Source organism: Mustela lutreola, chromosome 8, assembly GCF_030435805.1.
Source record: "Mustela lutreola isolate mMusLut2 chromosome 8, mMusLut2.pri, whole genome shotgun sequence".
In the NCBI taxonomy this organism is placed as follows: domain Eukaryota; kingdom Metazoa; phylum Chordata; class Mammalia; order Carnivora; family Mustelidae; genus Mustela; species Mustela lutreola.
This window is the reverse complement of record NC_081297.1, coordinates 103,793,594-103,810,513: the sequence shown is the minus strand read 5'-3', so window position 1 is coordinate 103,810,513 and position 16,920 is coordinate 103,793,594. Positions and strand designations below refer to the sequence as shown.

General features: G+C 41.0%; 1 protein-coding gene across 3 annotated transcripts in view; it reads right to left on the bottom strand.

Annotated features, from left to right (window-relative positions):
• FRS2 (fibroblast growth factor receptor substrate 2) overlaps positions 1-8,199 on the bottom strand; it is a 116,949-nt gene extending 108,750 nt beyond the window's left edge. For all 3 annotated transcript variants that reach the window (XM_059186297.1, XM_059186296.1, XM_059186298.1), the window contains exon 1: positions 8,012-8,199. The gene's annotated coding sequence lies outside the window, so the exon portion shown is untranslated. The remainder of the gene's footprint in view (positions 1-8,011) is intronic.
• Between the last annotated feature and the right edge of the window lie 8,721 nt (positions 8,200-16,920).

Genomic DNA, 16,920 nt, shown 5'->3' with positions numbered 1-16,920 from the left:
TTTTCAACAGCAATAAAAGCCAGAAGAGAATGGAATAAGATCTATAATGAACAAAGAAAAATAATAACTGCTAACATAGGATGCATACTCAGAAAACCCATCTTCAGGAATGAGATGTAGATAAAGACATTTTCAAACAAACTAAGCATTTTCCAACAACAGACCCTCACTGAAGAAAGTTCTAAGAGATACATTTCAGGCAGAGAGAAAATTATCTTAGACCCCAAACAAGAGGTCTGAGATGCAAATGAAAATGATTAGCAAAGATACTTGTAAAGCAGAGGCAAATTAAAGGAACAGTGTTTAAAAAAGTAATCATATCTAATTTGTTGGGAGTCAGGGAAGACTAAAATAAAGGAAAACTACATTAAGTTTAACTTCCAAACTGGAAGAGAGAGGGAAATGAAATTTTCTTTAATTCATGAAAATTAAAAGGAAAAAGGAATGATTAACACAAAATTTAGATGGTGGTTTCTTAGGAAGCAGGTCAGAGAACACAAGTGGTAAGGAGTATAAATTGACTTCAGAGATACAGTCAATGCAATTTATTTTACGATTGTTTAAGTTGTATATTCAGTATACTGTATGCTTTTGTAACAAAAGTAAAGTTTTTAAATCAACACAAAAGAAAAAAATCAAGACTAGTGATCACTCTCTAAAAATCTAGAATACTTCACAAACCTTGGTCTTAAAAATTGAAACAACAGGGGCGCCTCAGTGGGATGATCTGTTAAACTTCCAACTGGGTTTGGGTCAGGAAGGGGAGATCAAGCCTGTGTGCACCTGCACAAGCGTGGAGTCTGCTTAGAGTTTCTCTCTCCCTCTCCCCTTGTCCCTCCCCCCAACATGTGCACGCCAGCTCCAACGCGCCCTCTCTTTCTCTCTCTCAAATAAGTAAATAAATCTTTCAAAAAAACTGAAACAATAAAAATTTTATTTCATTTAAGAAATACTTATCGAGGGCCTAATTTTGCCTATAAATGAGCTGAGGGATGACATGAAGATTTCTAACATCCCTTCTCCGTGTCTTCCTAACCCTTGAGAGCAACACTATCTAATACAGTAGTCACTGGCCGCCAAGCGTGGCTATTCACATTGAAATCAATTAAAATCAAACAAAATTTCAAATTTAGTTCCTCTGTAACACCAGACACATTTTTGCTCAGTAGCCATATGAGGGCCACTAGACCGAACAGTAAAGATACAGAACACTTCCATCATTACAGAAAGTTCAATTAGACACTGATGCTATATTTTTAACATGTGAAATATACTGATAATTGAATAATCTTAAATGTAAAAGAACATCTTAAAATTGATTAAATCTCCTCTTAAAGGCATTTTATTTCTATGAAACTACAGCTCCTTGATTAGTATTCAAAACAGTTTGCTCTCTGTTAAAAACATATAAAAGTGTCAATAATTGTCCACCATCCCCACAGAAACCAACAGAACACAGCATTTTTTTAAAAAAATGAGTCAAAATGAAGCAGTTAAGCACAGTGCCACTAAACTGCCATGCAAGCCATGTCCTAGAGATATGAAAAACCCATAGGATGAACATACGGCCCTTGGGGGGACTAATTTTAGTTGACTTTAAGACACTGTTTACATATACATAAAATACCAAAACATGAAATTCATGTGAATTTTTAAAAATAAAACTCTACAGGAATCATGAAATTTTCTACTTATAGCAGGACACTTCGGGCTACCTCTCCAGACTTCTGAGCATACCATTCATTTCTGCCAATAGGAATACTTTGGAGGAAAAATCTAAGCATTGTTAGAATAAACGTATTCCATATGATCTTTTATTTAGAATGAACAGTAATATACAACAAAACTCTATAAAACAATAACATCCTTAATATCGAAAGAAGCAAAACTCCAGTCTCCTTTAAAATTAAAAGACAGAGGGCCAAAGCTATTTCAGCCTAATCTGAAATTTTGCTTTAGGCATTCTAACATATTCAGTATTTCTACAGCACTCCCAATTTTTAAAGTTACTTAACCAAAACACTAAAAGGAAACAAATGTTAAACCTTAATTTAACATCTAGGCTAGATCTGCACCTTAAATTTTCTGCACCCCCCCACCCCCATGCTGCTAAGTGAAGAAGGGAGTCAAAACGCTCCTCATCTAGACAACTGAATGCAATTTCAATAGCGCTTATGCTAATAATTGGTTTGTGTCCCCAGGAGGACTTCTGTGGCTCCACTTACATAACCCATTATGCAAAGTGCTGAACCATTCTTTCTCTAGAAAGCATTCTGAATACTGATATTTGTATAAGGTTTACTTGCTTTATTAAATAAAAAAACTTTTCTTGATCTAGCTTCAAAGATCTTCCCTGCAAAAGAGGTGAAAAGGAAAGCCAATTTCTAATATTTCATTATATCAAAGGCCAGTTATTTATCTTGTTGACTAATCAACAGAGTAATGACTTACAGCAGCACCCCCAGGCAGCACCCCCCCTCCAGTTCACCGGTTTCCTCTTGGGACTCTGGTTGAGAAATACAGCCCTAAATAATCTGAAGTAACTTGTATGAACTGAAAACAATCTGAACTGCTCCTTGAAAGTCTTAATGTAAAACTCGACAACATTAAACTAATTCAGCAGTGAGTGATGAGAATCAAAATACAGTCCCTATAGGGTAAAAGGACAGTAGAATGTACCCCCAAACCTAACTTGACTATGTATAATATACTGGATGAGTAATCTCCCCCAATTCCCTGGCTCCGTTTAAGCCAAGATTTTCAGATTTCGCAGAACCATCATCTTAAGAACAAAACTGGAAGACCAGCGTAGAGCTGCCAACTTTTATTTTGCCAAGAACATTTAAAAAGAAAATAACTACCAATTACCACCACCGTTATTTCATAAAAGAATTAATATGCTTACATCAAAAATGGTAAAAGATAATTTTAGGGGAAAAAATTATCTTTTAAATTCAACAGATTTAGCTTCATGAAAAGTGAATCCATTCTCATTTCAGACAAGTGAGAAAAAACTCTGTCATGGACTGACACCTCTCCACAGTCCAGAACTGGGGAACCACAGGTGTAAGCAGCTAACTCCCACTTGGAAAAAGAAAACAACAGTAGGACAAGCCCAAACCAAATATTAACCTCTTCAATAATGAGGAAGTAGAAGCTCCGAGAGGTTTAGGGACTCTCCCAACATCGTATACTGAGAAATCTGACACAGGTCTGTCTAATTCCCAAGTCAGAATTACTAACCATTATGCTAAGTTTCCTCTAATATTCTTTCAGTGGTATAAAGATCCATCCTAAGCCAGTCACCTTTGTGACCAATGACAACTGAAGAATTTCCAAGACAGCTGGCTAGATGTGTACTTCCCTGGCCATCACTCAGAGACCGAAGCTAAATGGAACTCCTGACCTTTGCCTCATTAATACCAGGCTCACTGCAACTAAGCCAACCAGCCCAGACAAAGCAGACACAACACCCCTGCCTCCAACGGGACTGACGCAGGACTCAGGACATTCCCAAGAGCCTCTGATATAGTAAAAAACATATTTCTCAAAAAAAAAAAAAAAAGGAATGTGTTAATCCTCAAGAAGGAAATAAACATTTCCCTGGAAATGCAGTCTAAAAATAATAACCTTGCCCTCCAGAAGTTATAAATCTGAGCCTCATTCTACAAACTATTACAATCTTTTACATATTAACACACCGGTTCCCCATATTTAAATATCAAACAGAAAACTACATGTAATTTCATAAGTCTATAGTCCTTAGTTTCCAAATAAAAATACATAATTTTTATATATGTATCATTACATTATGGACAAAAGTATCTTACCATTCCATCCCTCTAGGATAATCAGGACATGAAAGACAAAACTACCTGTGTTGATCAGTACTTATAAAAGAGAGTTGGGAGAAAAATATGTAATTAAATACCATTTTCCAGGGCACCTTGGTGGCTCAGTGGGTTAAGCCTGGGCCTTCGGCTCAGGTCATGATCTCAGGCTCAGGTCATGATCTCAGGGTCTCGGGATCAAGCCCCTGCAGCAGACTCTCTGCTCAGCAGGGAGCCTACTTTCCCCACTCTCTGGCACCTCTCTGCCTGCTTATGATCTCTCTGTCAAATAAGTAAATAAAAATCTTTAAAAAAATAAATAAATAAATACAATTTTCCAGGAAAGGCACTACTAGCAGCCAGTAGAAATAGGAGGGACAAAAATTGTATTTGAATATTCAAAGGCCTTTGATATTGAAACCAAAATTGAAAGTCACAAATATGAATAAACAGAATACCTGTCAGAGATCTGCATCCAAATCCTCACATATCACTTGCCAACAAATGCCCAAAAGAAATGACAGCTCTTAAGTAACTAAAGCCTAACACTCTGGAACAAGTGAGTCTGAAAGAGTTCATCCTCCATGAAATGGGGTAACGATAGCATTATTTTATTTCCCAATTGGATTTTCCCATGATCAGATTCTTTGTACTCCATCTGAATCTGCAACGAGAGGGAGCAGAATACAGTACAGACTATCTTTTCCTTCTGTTTTAAACAGATGCCATCTAAAATAAAGGCTCATTTTTTTTCTTTCCTTGTAAACTCCCTCTCAGCTCTTTCATCTCTTTATACAGACTCAACTAGTACATCTATTTGTATTATTCTCTACACTCATGTTTAATATATGCCCAGCACTGACCTCTCTCATGAACTACAAACCCACATTTCCAAAAGCCTCTGGGCAATTCCAATGTTTTGCAAGTATAAAAAAAAACTCAACATATTCAAAACTTATCTTATTATGCACCTCTTTGCCTATATTTGTACTAAGAGTACCACCATCCCCGTCACATACATTTAAAATGAATGTAATTTGCAACTTCCAGTTTCTCCAAACTTTCCCCAACAAGCCCTCCTCCACCCACCCCATCTCAATGCCACTGTCCTCACCCAGTATGGATACTATATTGAAAGCTGGCTTTCTACCTCAAACCATTTCACATACTACACTATTAGACCTAGTAGTTTCTCAATACCTCCTAAATGCTGAACTCTTAAATACAGCATTTAAACATGCTCCTCAACCCAGACCCACTTAGAATTTCAAACCTCATCTCTTATTTCCAAAAATGAACCCTATATTCTAAGCAAGCCATCCACTAAATTTTCTGGGTATACAATGAACTTTCCCACCTCCACCCTTGTGCTTACATCACTCCCTTTATTTGAAAAGCCTTCCTCCACCTACTCCCGACCCCTAAAATTCTTATTTTAGAAAAGTCTTACCCTCTGCAATGTGAAACTCAGGCTGTCAGTTCACTGAGACGTAGCATGATATAATGGAAATGCATGGGCTTTGGCACCAAGCAGACCTGGATTCACACTGAGGCTCAGCTACTTAATACACTGGAGCACTGCCCTCCTTGTTAATTAAGAAAGATGTTTTTATGTTGTTATGAAGCTTGGGAAATGTATGGAAAGCAACTAGCACAGAGCACGATGCTAAGTGCTCAATAGCTTCAGAGTACTTCTTTACCTCCACCACTTTCCACTTTTTAGCTGATTAGTCCATTAAAAATGAACCCATTTTCCTTTCATACAGCTCCAAACTTTAGGTCAAGCCCCTCACACAGTATTTACATTTTTATGTAAATATCTTACATCCCCTTCTAGATTTCAAATTCCTGAAAACCAAATACTTACTCTTTGTTCCCTATAATGCCTTTTCCGTGTTTTGCATGAACCACACAACACCCACCTATGATTAGAAAAAATCTGTAATATGTTTAAGCAATACAATTTACCTCTTCATGATTTCTGACATACCTTAGAAAATTATTGCCAAAACATGAATTTTAAAGGTTATGGCTGTATATTTGTTCCTACATCGTTGCCCAACATCGCTTGATGCCTAACATAGCAAAAATTCAGTACCCACAGGGGTGCCTGGGTGGCTCAGTGGGTTAAAGCCTCTGCCTTCGGCTCAGGTCAGGATCCCAGGGTCCTGGGATCGAGCCCGCATTGGGCTTTCTGCTCCGTAGGGAGCCTGCTTCCTCCTCTCTCTCTGCCTGCCTCTCTACTTGTGATCTCTGTCAAATAAATAAAATATTTTAAAAAAAAAATTCAGTACCCATTGACTTGAATAATACAATAAAATTTACAATGCAAATATTCATATTCATTTATTTATTTATTTAATATTTATTGAATGGACTTGAACATAACAAAATTTACAGTACCTAAAGGTATGTGAAATTCCCTGATCACCTCTTTACAATTCTTCAAATATTTCCCTTCAAAACACATTATCTATCATACTCTCACTGTGGATCCATAATCATATCTAACTTGACCCCTTTTGCACATTTTCTCGATTCCAAAATTCCAACCATAAGCTCTAAACAATCAAGTACTTCCAAAGGCTAAGAATCTACAATTTCTATCTAAATCTAAAACTTGGGCAACTAATCTTCCCTCCACAACTTCTTCCAGGGACTTCCAGGGACTTCAAAAATCAACCACCCTTTGACCACAGTCAATAAAGGAATAAAAGAAACAATTTTTTTAAAAGTCATCCACACTTTGCTGAAAATCAACAACACTGAAATACATTTTCTTTTGCACAGGAGAGCTCACTGAACTTACCACTTCAGTCTATTTTCCCTATTACCTCCCCTTCCAGTAGTGGGAGGAGAGAGAATGAGGTAAGTACCTAAAAAACTACAGTATAAGTCCTAATAGAAGCACAAGATGAGAAACGCAGTTAAGTGTCATGATTCACAAAGGTGGTTTGTGTATACTTTACACTGCAAAAACAAAAACAATGCAGACAGTCACAACCACACTCTCTTGTGATCCTAATTTAAAAATCACTATTAAATGCGGAAAACCCTTATCGCCTACAAACCTTCCAGCAGTTCACCACCTGAAATCTGTTCACTAAAAAAACTACCTACATCACTTTCTCCTCTAAACATTCTCAACTTATCCGAGGTAAATACCCCAAAATATAGGTTAAAACACACGCACACTCATCACCTCTGTCTACCTATGTGAACCTCTGCATTGCAGCACAACTCTTAACAGTATAGGGGACCTCTGAGGAGTTACTGACAAAAATGTTTTTTTAGAAGTTAAGGAAAATGACAGATCCAAATATGAAAGTATACAAACTTCGGGGAAGAGGGTGTGCAAGTAATTCTCCAACTCTCTGTAACCAGTTCGTGCAATAGCCGCAGACTAAACTCGCCATGCCACCAGAATAAGGAGTGCATATTAGAGAATAGCATCCTTTTATTAAGCCTGCAGGAAAATAAGGGAACTTTTCTTAACTACTGATTTTCCCCAAGCAAGCTGTTTTCCTAAATGACTTCGGCAACAGCTCGAGCAAGCTTTCCAGCGAGTAAAAGACCATGGGAGGCACGGTGGTGCCACACTGACCTACGTATTCAGAACCGGTGCCGGGCGCAGTCCAAATCGATCCCAGGGCAACCCCGTGGCGGGTCTGGATGTTTGCAAAAGATCCCCGGCATCTACGCATGCATCGCCCAGCCCAGAGACTGAGGAGACGACACCCCTGGGACCCGGGCTAGTTACCGACCCCAGGACAGACCCGGGGGACGCCAAAGTCGAGAACCGGAGCCCAAGATTGAGTCTGGTGTCCAGATTCCCGGCCCCAGGTCGCCAGAGGAAACCAAATCGGAGAGGCAACGCGGAAGACTTGGGGGAGCAGAAATGAGGAGGACGGGTGGACCGAGGCCCGGCCCATCCCCACTCTCAAGTCCCAACGGCTACAACAACTCCAGGAACCCCCTCTCCGGCTCCGCCCCGCCCACCCCAAGGCCCCGCCGCCCGCTCCTTCCCGCCGGGCGGACTCGGCGGGGACCTCTGCGGTAGACAAGCCCCATCCCCGGATCCCGACAGCCGAGCCCGCAGCATAGAGCGGGCGGCAGGGGCCCGAGAGCACAAGTCCTGACGCGGCCCGCGGCCGTCCGGCGGCTCGCCCTCGGCCACTCACCGGCGGCCCGGGCGCTGGGAGGAGGCAGGCACGGGTCGGCAGCCGCGGACCCCCGGGCTCCAACCCAGGCAGGAGTTCCTACTCGAAGCCGATCGAGGCTCAGCAGCTGTGCCTACAAGGCCTCTCTCCGGCCCGAACCTTGGAAAAGCACTTCCGGGGAAGCGGGGGAGGGAAGCGTTTTGGCACCGGAACTGCTCGCGGGCTGGAGCTGCCAGGGCCTCCCAGGCGGGGCGAGGCGGGGCGAGGCGGGGCGAGGCGGGGCGCGGCGGGGCGCGGCGGGGCGGGGCCTCTCCCGCTGAGCTCCGTAAAGCCGCCCCCAGAGTCGTCACTAACCCTTTCTGCCCCGAGGCCCCTCGGATCTCCGAGGGGGTGGCTGCGTGCCTGACTGCTCTTCCAGTTAGTCCACTCCAGCCACCTAATTTTCCGGACCACGAAACAGAGGATAGGAGAATTTTGGTGCACGGGTCCGCTGTATACAGCCGGCCTCCCGACTTTCCAGTATTCTCTCCACTCCCGTCGGCCTCCTTTAAGAATAGTGATAGTTGGGCGCCTGGGTGGCTCAGTGGGTTAAGCCGCTGCCTTCGGCTCAGGTCATGATCTCAGGGTCCTGGGATCGAGTCCCGCATCGGGTTCTCTGTTGGCAGGGAGTCTGCTTCCTTCTCTCTCTCTCTCTCTCTGCCTGCCTCTCTGCCTACTTGTGATCTCTCTCTGTCAAATAAATAAATAAAATCTTAAAAAAAAAAATAAAAGAATAGTGATAGTTGACATTTATTGAACGCCTACTACGTGACAGCACTGTATTATGCGCTTTGGGCGCTTAACTCGGTCAATCATCTCCAAACCACTTGAGGTTGTTGCTCTTACCTGTATCAAGCAGAGGAAGAAGCCGGTCAAGGTACCAAACCCAATGCCACGAACAGTGGCTCTCGATTTTAACTTGTGTGTGTAAATCTCATCTACCCCTAGCAAAATTTTTAAGATCTTTAAGAGCAGGAGGCAAATTATAGTCCTATATTTCAGCATCATTTGAATTTGAACAGAAGCCAAGAGCCAGGAGACCCTGGAATTTTACTGCCTGCGTCCTATTAGGTACTTTTACTTTCTCGCCTTGAGCAAGTTGCTTGACTTCTTTAAGCCTCGCTTTCCTCATTTGCGTGTGTGCGTATACATTCATGGATAATCACCTCTGGATTGTGTAGGAATTCAAAATGAACCTGCGCGATAAACACTTAAGTGTACCTGGTACCAAGCAGGACTGGATAAAAGTCAACAATTCTCCTGGGTCACCATCAATAGGAAGGATTTCTCCTCCTGTGGATCACTCTAATGGGGGCAGTTTGGAAAACTGGGTTAGCAATAGACAACAGAAAAGATTAGAAATAAAGAGTAGAGGGTTTTGCAATAAGAAAAATGAAGGTAGGTAAGCCAAAGAATATCCTGGGGCCAGCCTCGACACTTGTGACTCTGGGAGCTGAGACAGTCTGAGGACCCACAGGGTCAGATGCCAAGCAGGGAAAGAAGTTAAAGAAAAAGGGAATTCCTCAGCCACAAAATCAGGAAGGCACAGAACATCTGAAGCAGATTCCCTATCTAGGGCCAGACTATTGGAGGGAGGGTGGGGGATCCTCTTAACAGGCATCCTGTCTGCAAAACAAATTTACAAGCATCTCTTAAAACTGTGGGGGAGGAAGATTTTTTTAAATTTTCTACTAAGAAAGGCAGGAAAATGGAAATGGTTCAGAACCCGTTATTATGAATTTAAGATGTAAACAATGCCTTTGCCATTGGCTTTATTTACAGCGTTGTCCGCTGTCTTGCTTGTTTATTTTTGTGTTTGCAGAAGTGTTGGTAAATACTTCCCAGATACCCAAATTTAAACAGCCTTTCGTGCTTCACAGTGTGAAGAAGTGAAAAACAGAGCCTGGATTGGCAGAACTCACTAATTGCTCTTTCCACATAGAAGCCTAGATGGACAGTCAGAAGGAATCCTGAACTTTGTCAGGCTTCCCACAGGACTCAGGTAGACTAAAGATCTGTTACCGAACAGTTACCTGACGAGTAAATGGCCCAGTCAGAATTTGAATGTGGGCCTGTCTCCTCAGATGCTTTGCGCTCACTATGCCAGTGGTTTTCAAACTGCTAAATGCTGCTGAATTACCAGAGTTCTTGTTAAAACACAGATTGCTGGGCTCCACCTCCTGGATTTCACTTAACCACGCTAGTTCTTCTTGGAGGTGTAGTCCATAGACTAGCAACATAAACATCGTCTGTAAACTTGTTAAAAATGCAAATTATTAGGCCCCACTCCAGACCTGGTGAATCAGAAACTCCAGGGTGGGGCCCCGCAATCTGTGTTTTAACAGGCCTTGCAGGTGATTCTGCCACATTCTCAAGTTGTAGAAACACTGCACTCTACCATCTTGTCTTCCACAATTCCCAACAGGAATAACTCCACTGAAGCAAAAGTTCTCCCATTGAATTAAATGATGTGTGCAAGCACTTTTATTCATGTTTTGCTCTCAGTGGGAGATAAGGCTAGAAAAAAAAAATGAGTATTCATGGAGGACTCTTTTTTGATTATTTTACATCTGTACTGAAATTCAACCAGATAATACTGGGTTAGGGTGGACCTAATCTTATTTGGGAACTACTCTGTGGCAGGACTTTCCATGGATTTTCTAAATTAATCTTCACTACACCAGTATAAGGTTTTATGGTCTTAATTTTACAGACGAGAAAAACTGAGACCTAGATGAAGTAATTGACTTAAGGCCACATTCATACCGAAAGGGCAGAAATCTGGATTGTTCAAACAGAGATTTCCCTAATTCCAGAACTCATGCTCACTCCACTTCGTGGCAGGAGCTTGGAGAACCAATTTCCAGTGTGGGCTCCACCACCCAAACTATGCAACATTGAGTAAGCGACTTAATCTCTATTTCAATTTCTCCATCTATAAATAATGTTATCATAAATCTTCCCCTCCCACACTGGAATGTCAGAACAAATGAGGAAATAAAAGTATAAGCACTTGGAGCTTTTTGAAGAAAAACAGTAAAAAGGCAAGTTATTACAGTATTGTATATTTAACCCAGGGTTGCTATGTGAGTCTGAGCACTGAATCTTTTCCTGGTTATCTGCTGATTCATACATAAGAGGTTCAAAGGCTATACTTGATGCCAAAGAAAAAGTTGTTTGACTTCATATGTCAGTGTCTTCTAGAAGTTAGAGAAGATGACAGAGGGTTTTATGAATCTCTTCTAAAAATTACAGGGAATCTCTCACCAAGTTCCTAGGCTCCAGGTTATTGCCCAATGGCTGGCCCACCCTCATTCTAGAGATCTTTCCTCCAAACCCTTTTCTTCTCCCCATTACAGGCACCCCTCCACCCTCCTGCCTCCACCCACTACGCAAAGATTTAAAATTCCTCTTTATTATGTAGAAGGATTTAGCTCAATCCTCCTCTCGGGCCAGACTCCAGGCCTATCTTTGTTGACAGAATCACCAGGTTGCACAAATCCAGGGGGTACCATTCATGAAGAATACAACCTGAATGGTGCTCAAAGGGGTGCCAATTGCACAAGCCACAATAGCAATGGTCCCCCTGCAACCGTGCAAGGCTTGGCCCTGTCCATGCCGAGCTCCCACCCCAAAAATCCATTAAGGTGTTTTGTGAAACAAAAGAGCCATCTACTTGGGTGTCCACCATTTGCCAAGCTTTCAAATAATAGGCGTCTTTGTTTTTTTGTCTGTTTTAACCTAGGCCTGATCAAGTGCTTAACTCACCAGGCAGAAGTCCCTGGGTTCCACACTCTGCTCCAGCATTTTTCACTCTCTTCTGTGACATTATTGCCCATCTCCACATTAGACTTAATGAGTTTTGTAAAGACTTTTAGTCATGCCTTAGCGCAAGTTATTGGATGTATTTGCTGATTGGACTACCAACACGGTGTATCTGCTAGTGTAATTGGCTGACAGTTGACATTCAATGGCTCTCAAATGTGTTGTTTGACCACAGTCTTTTGTACTAAGAAATAAACTGAAAGGTAAAAATTAAGAAAAGAAATAAATTCAGTCAAATATTTTAATTGAGAAATATCATATCAAGTAAAAATCCCAATTTCCAGCATCTCTTGAGAATTCAGACACTCTGGCAGACTGGCTGTGTGCCCCACAAGGCGTCAGTGTCTTTAGCTCAGATGCAGCCTCCTTATCCAGGTAGTACAATAAGTCAGCCTCATTCACATGTAAAATCTTTGTGGTGGGCACTGAGTTTAGAGCCTCTGTCTGGTGTGTGGCGTTACATGGCTGTTTTGAAGAAACAAGTATAGAAGATTGCAGATTTTACAGGTGCTCATAACTACTTACTGCAATGTATTTTAGGGTAATTTTAAATTTTTTTTCCTGGCTAGACAATTGAGGGATACCATGTTGTACCGTTTCTAAACAAGCCAGGCAAATGGAGACATCAAATGATAAATATTACCACTGACATTTTAAAGGCATTGTAGCTAAAGTTACTTGTCAACAGCCTGGAAAATTGAAAAAACAAATAATAGCAAATACTTGAATAAATTTCATGATAACTAATTTAATGGAGTATGAGCCTTTTCTCCCCACTCCACCCCACCCCCACAAGCTGAAAATTTGAAAATACTGCAGTTCTAGTAAGTAATGGAGCCAGGATTAGAACCCAGGCAATCTGTCTCCACAACATGGTCTTGACCACTAAATTAATATTTACTGAGCCTTTCCCATGTGCTAGAGCCATGGCTGCCCCTCAACTCAGACTACCAGATTTATGGAAGAGTGCGTGCTATCGCTTCCAGATTTTTAATAGGTACTGTAATAAACTTAACACAGAATCTTCTCATCTCTCCCTCCCACCCCAAGTCATGTTGACATGTTTACAATCTTTAGTTTTGAAATGTGTAAGTCTAAAACTAAGTGAAAGAAATCTAAGACTTCTTTTAATTCCAATATAATTCTTGCACCAAGTTTGTTTTTATATCAAGTTACCGTGAACAGCCCTATGGATGTGGCAAACAAAAGATAGCTTTAAAACAATGGAAGCAATTTGAAGCAATATAATATTGACACTGGAAACCAATATCCATGGATAAATTGTGCTTGTGGGGGGAAATGGGAGATAACGAAGTCGAATTCAAGCAAAAATGTCACATTGACATAAATGCAGTGAAAGTTCAAAACTGAAAAAAAAAGTTCAAAAATGAGGATCTGGAACCCCTGGGTGGCCCAGTTGGATAAGCGTCTGTCTTAGGCTCAGGTCATGATCCTGGGATCCTGGGATAGAATCTGACATGGGGGTGGCGGGGGTTGGGGGGGTTTGCTCAGCGGGGAGCCTGCTTCTCCCTCTGCCTGCCACTCCCTCTGCCTGCCACTCCCCCTGCTGTGTGCGTGGGCTCTCTCTTTCTCTCTCTGACAAATAAATAAAAAAATCTTCAAAAATGGAGGATCTAAAAAGGAGTGGTCATCAATTTTTAATATATTTTACATTTAATTTTTAAGTAAACATCAAGGGAAAGTATTAGAACTGACCCCTCACTTTAAAAGCTTTCAAGAATTAAACTTCTGTTGTCCAGACTGGGCGGTTCCATGAGTCTCGAGACCTTAAGAGGTCGCATTCCACCTTCATTGTGTCTCACGCAGCTGTGGCCCAATTTACTCAGCCTCAGTTTCTCTCTTTCTGCAAAATACGCACAATAAGTGCATCTTGTACCATAGAGATGTTGTGAGACATAGCTAATAAATGATTATAAAGCACAGTTCTTTGAAGTATAAAGCACTGCATAATTACTAAATACTATAATAATCATCCTCATAATAATAGTAATTTTCAACCAACACATCAACCAGACCCAGATGCTTATTCACCTCGCAATTAGGCAAAAGTGTATATGCCACCTATGAAAAAAAGTAACAATCTTAAGCTACAGACGAGTTCCACCTCCTTTCTCTTCTCTTTGCAGAATGTGCAGTCAGTCTGCCAGAGACCTATCTCAGCTGCCTCACCTTCCAGCTGTATGAACCAGCTCGCACAAGAGCCTCTACTCCTTCCACCGTCAAATACAGCGACAGGAAAGCCCACTTCAGAGGACTGTTGTGAGAGGTTACATAGAGCTGAGCATAGGACCTGGCAGATCATAAGAGCTCACTGACTAGTAATCGTGCTGATGACTAACAGCAATATTTGAGAAGGACTAATAGCAGATAGCTATGTAACCATGTTTTACTGAATGAAAGAAGGAAAAATGGGCACACTCCGTTGGGAGGATGATCTGAGCTGCCTTCCAGATTATGAGAACATTTATCAAATAGAAGCATTTCATATTAAAATCTGATAGCAAAATAAAGACTGAGAAGAATTTGTGGTGGAATATAGACATATATATCTCTTTATACGTGGAATATTACATAGCTATAGAAAAGAATGAGATTGTGTCATCTGTAACAAAATGGCTGGAACTAAAGGTATTCAGCTAAGGGAGATAAGTCAGACTGAATGGCATTGTATGCTGACAGATGGGAGCCACACCTGTGGTGAGCATTGTATAAGGGATAGATCTATCAAATCACTATGTTGTACGCCTGAAACTAAGGTAACATTGTGTGTCGACTACACTCAAAAATTTTTTTAAAAGATTTTATTTATTTATTTGACAGACAGAGATCACAAGTAGACAGAGAGGCAGGCAGAGAGAGAGGAGGAGCAGGGAGCCCGATGCGGGCTTAATCCCAGGACTCTGGGATCATGACCTGAGCTGAAGGCAGAGCCTTTAACCCACTGAGCCCCCCAGGCGCCCCGACTACACTCAAATTTTAAAAATTAAAAAGAAAAAAAGAAAAGGTGGGGCATTTTACTTTCCCAATGTGTTTATCTTAATAATTGAATGTGAAATAAATGACTACATTTTGGGTATAGATGATGAGGAGAAAAAATAGAGTAAAATGGAAAAGTACAAGGTTCCCCTATTCCCCAGCCTACTCCTCTATGCAGGTGGAACCAGTGTTAATGATTGGGTGTTCTCATTCCAGAACTTTTTCTGTGCATTTACATTCATGTAAACAGAACAGAATTACCTAATAGACAGACAAAACAGAATTACCCGATAGGCACCAATAAACCAGGACCCCAAAATTTTTTTTGTAAAGAACTCGACATTTTTACAAAGGCATAGATTTTTAAAAGTCAGAATTTGTTGAGACTTCCTTATGCTTATTTAATTTTAGCATGGTTTTAATCTTGAAGTAAATAATAAAGATATTATTTCATATGTACTGTTAGCTCTTTAGTACTTCAGACCTTTTTTAAGATATTAATCTTCCCAATTTAAAATTTTTTTTTTTTATTTAAAAGATTTTATTGAGAGGGAACACAAGCAGGGGGAGTGAGAAAGGGAGAAGCAGGCTTCCTGCTGAGCAGGGAGCTCGATGCCATGCTGGATCCCAGGACCCTGGAATCATGAACTGAGCCAAAGGCAGACGCTTAATGACTGAGCCACCCAGTCGCCCCCCCAAACTTGCTTATAAAGGACATAAACACCTATATTTTGCAAAACATAAATATGATCATATTGTTTTGTAGCTTGCTTTATTTGTGTGAGTGATTTTAAACATGGTGCTATTTACTTACTGGCAACCCAAGTAAGAAGGAACTTTTCCGGTATCTATCATTTTAGTCCATCAAGAACTATCCCTGTATAAGGGCTTTATTAGAACAATTTAAGTTTCAAAAGCTTTCTTTCTTGGTAAAGCAAATCTCATTTTCCATCACATTTTCAAGCCAAAGTAATACAATCCTTTTTTAATCTCCTCAGAGTGTATGATGGAGAGAAACCCTGCCGACCAGGAGCTTTCTAAATGGTGACTATGGAGAGACGCCAAGGAAATCAAACAGTGCCAAGTGCAGAATCCTCAAGTTGCTCTCTAAACTAACAGAAATTCGTTTAGAAGCTGGATTTTACTGAGACAGGAAGCATTTCACCCACAAAGGTAGAGCACATGTGGAGACTGTATGGGGCAGGGGCTGGGGTAGGGGGAGTTGTAGCTTCAGAAGACAGTAAGAAGAGAACACTCCCCAAAGAGAAGATTAATGACCTTTTGTAATGGAAGAAAGAAGTAGTTTATAACTACATATATTTAAAATATTTAAAATATTTCCCTTATAGTCAATTAACTGCTGAAATTTTATTATTCCTTCAATAAGCTCATTGTACTTAGAAGATGCAAACATATATGTAAAGAGAGAGATCGAATATGTAGAGATAGAGATCTATAGATATAGATGTACTTGAAATAACCCCAACTGAAAACTACTACAAATGTTTATTATACACATACTGTCAATAAGACACGGGGGAGGGCTTAACCCACTGGGTGGCTCAGTGGGTTAAGCCACTGCCTTCAGTTCAGGTCATGATCTCAGGGTCCTGGGATTGAGTCCCACATTGGCTTTCTGCTCAGCAGGGAGCCTGCTTCCCTCTCTCTCTGCCTACTTGTGATCTCTCTCTGTCAAATAAATAAATAAAAGCTTAAAAAATATATAAGACAACACGGGGGTGAGGGGTGCCTGGGTGGCTCAGTTGATTGTGTGACTGCCTTTGGCTCAGGTCATATCCTAGAGAACCAGGCTGGAGTACCCTTGGCTTCCCCACTCAGCAAGGAGTCTGCTTCTCCCTCTGACCCTCCCCTCTCTCATGTTCTCCCTCTCATTCTCTGTCTCAAATAAATAAAAAAAATCTTTTTAAAAAAAGATTTTATTTTTTTATATATAGAGAGATTTTTATAGAGAGAGTTTTTTTATACAGAGAGAGAGATCGCAAGTAGGCAGAGAAGCAGACAGAGGGGGGCAGGAAGCAGGCTCCCTGCTGAGCAGAAAGCCCAATGTG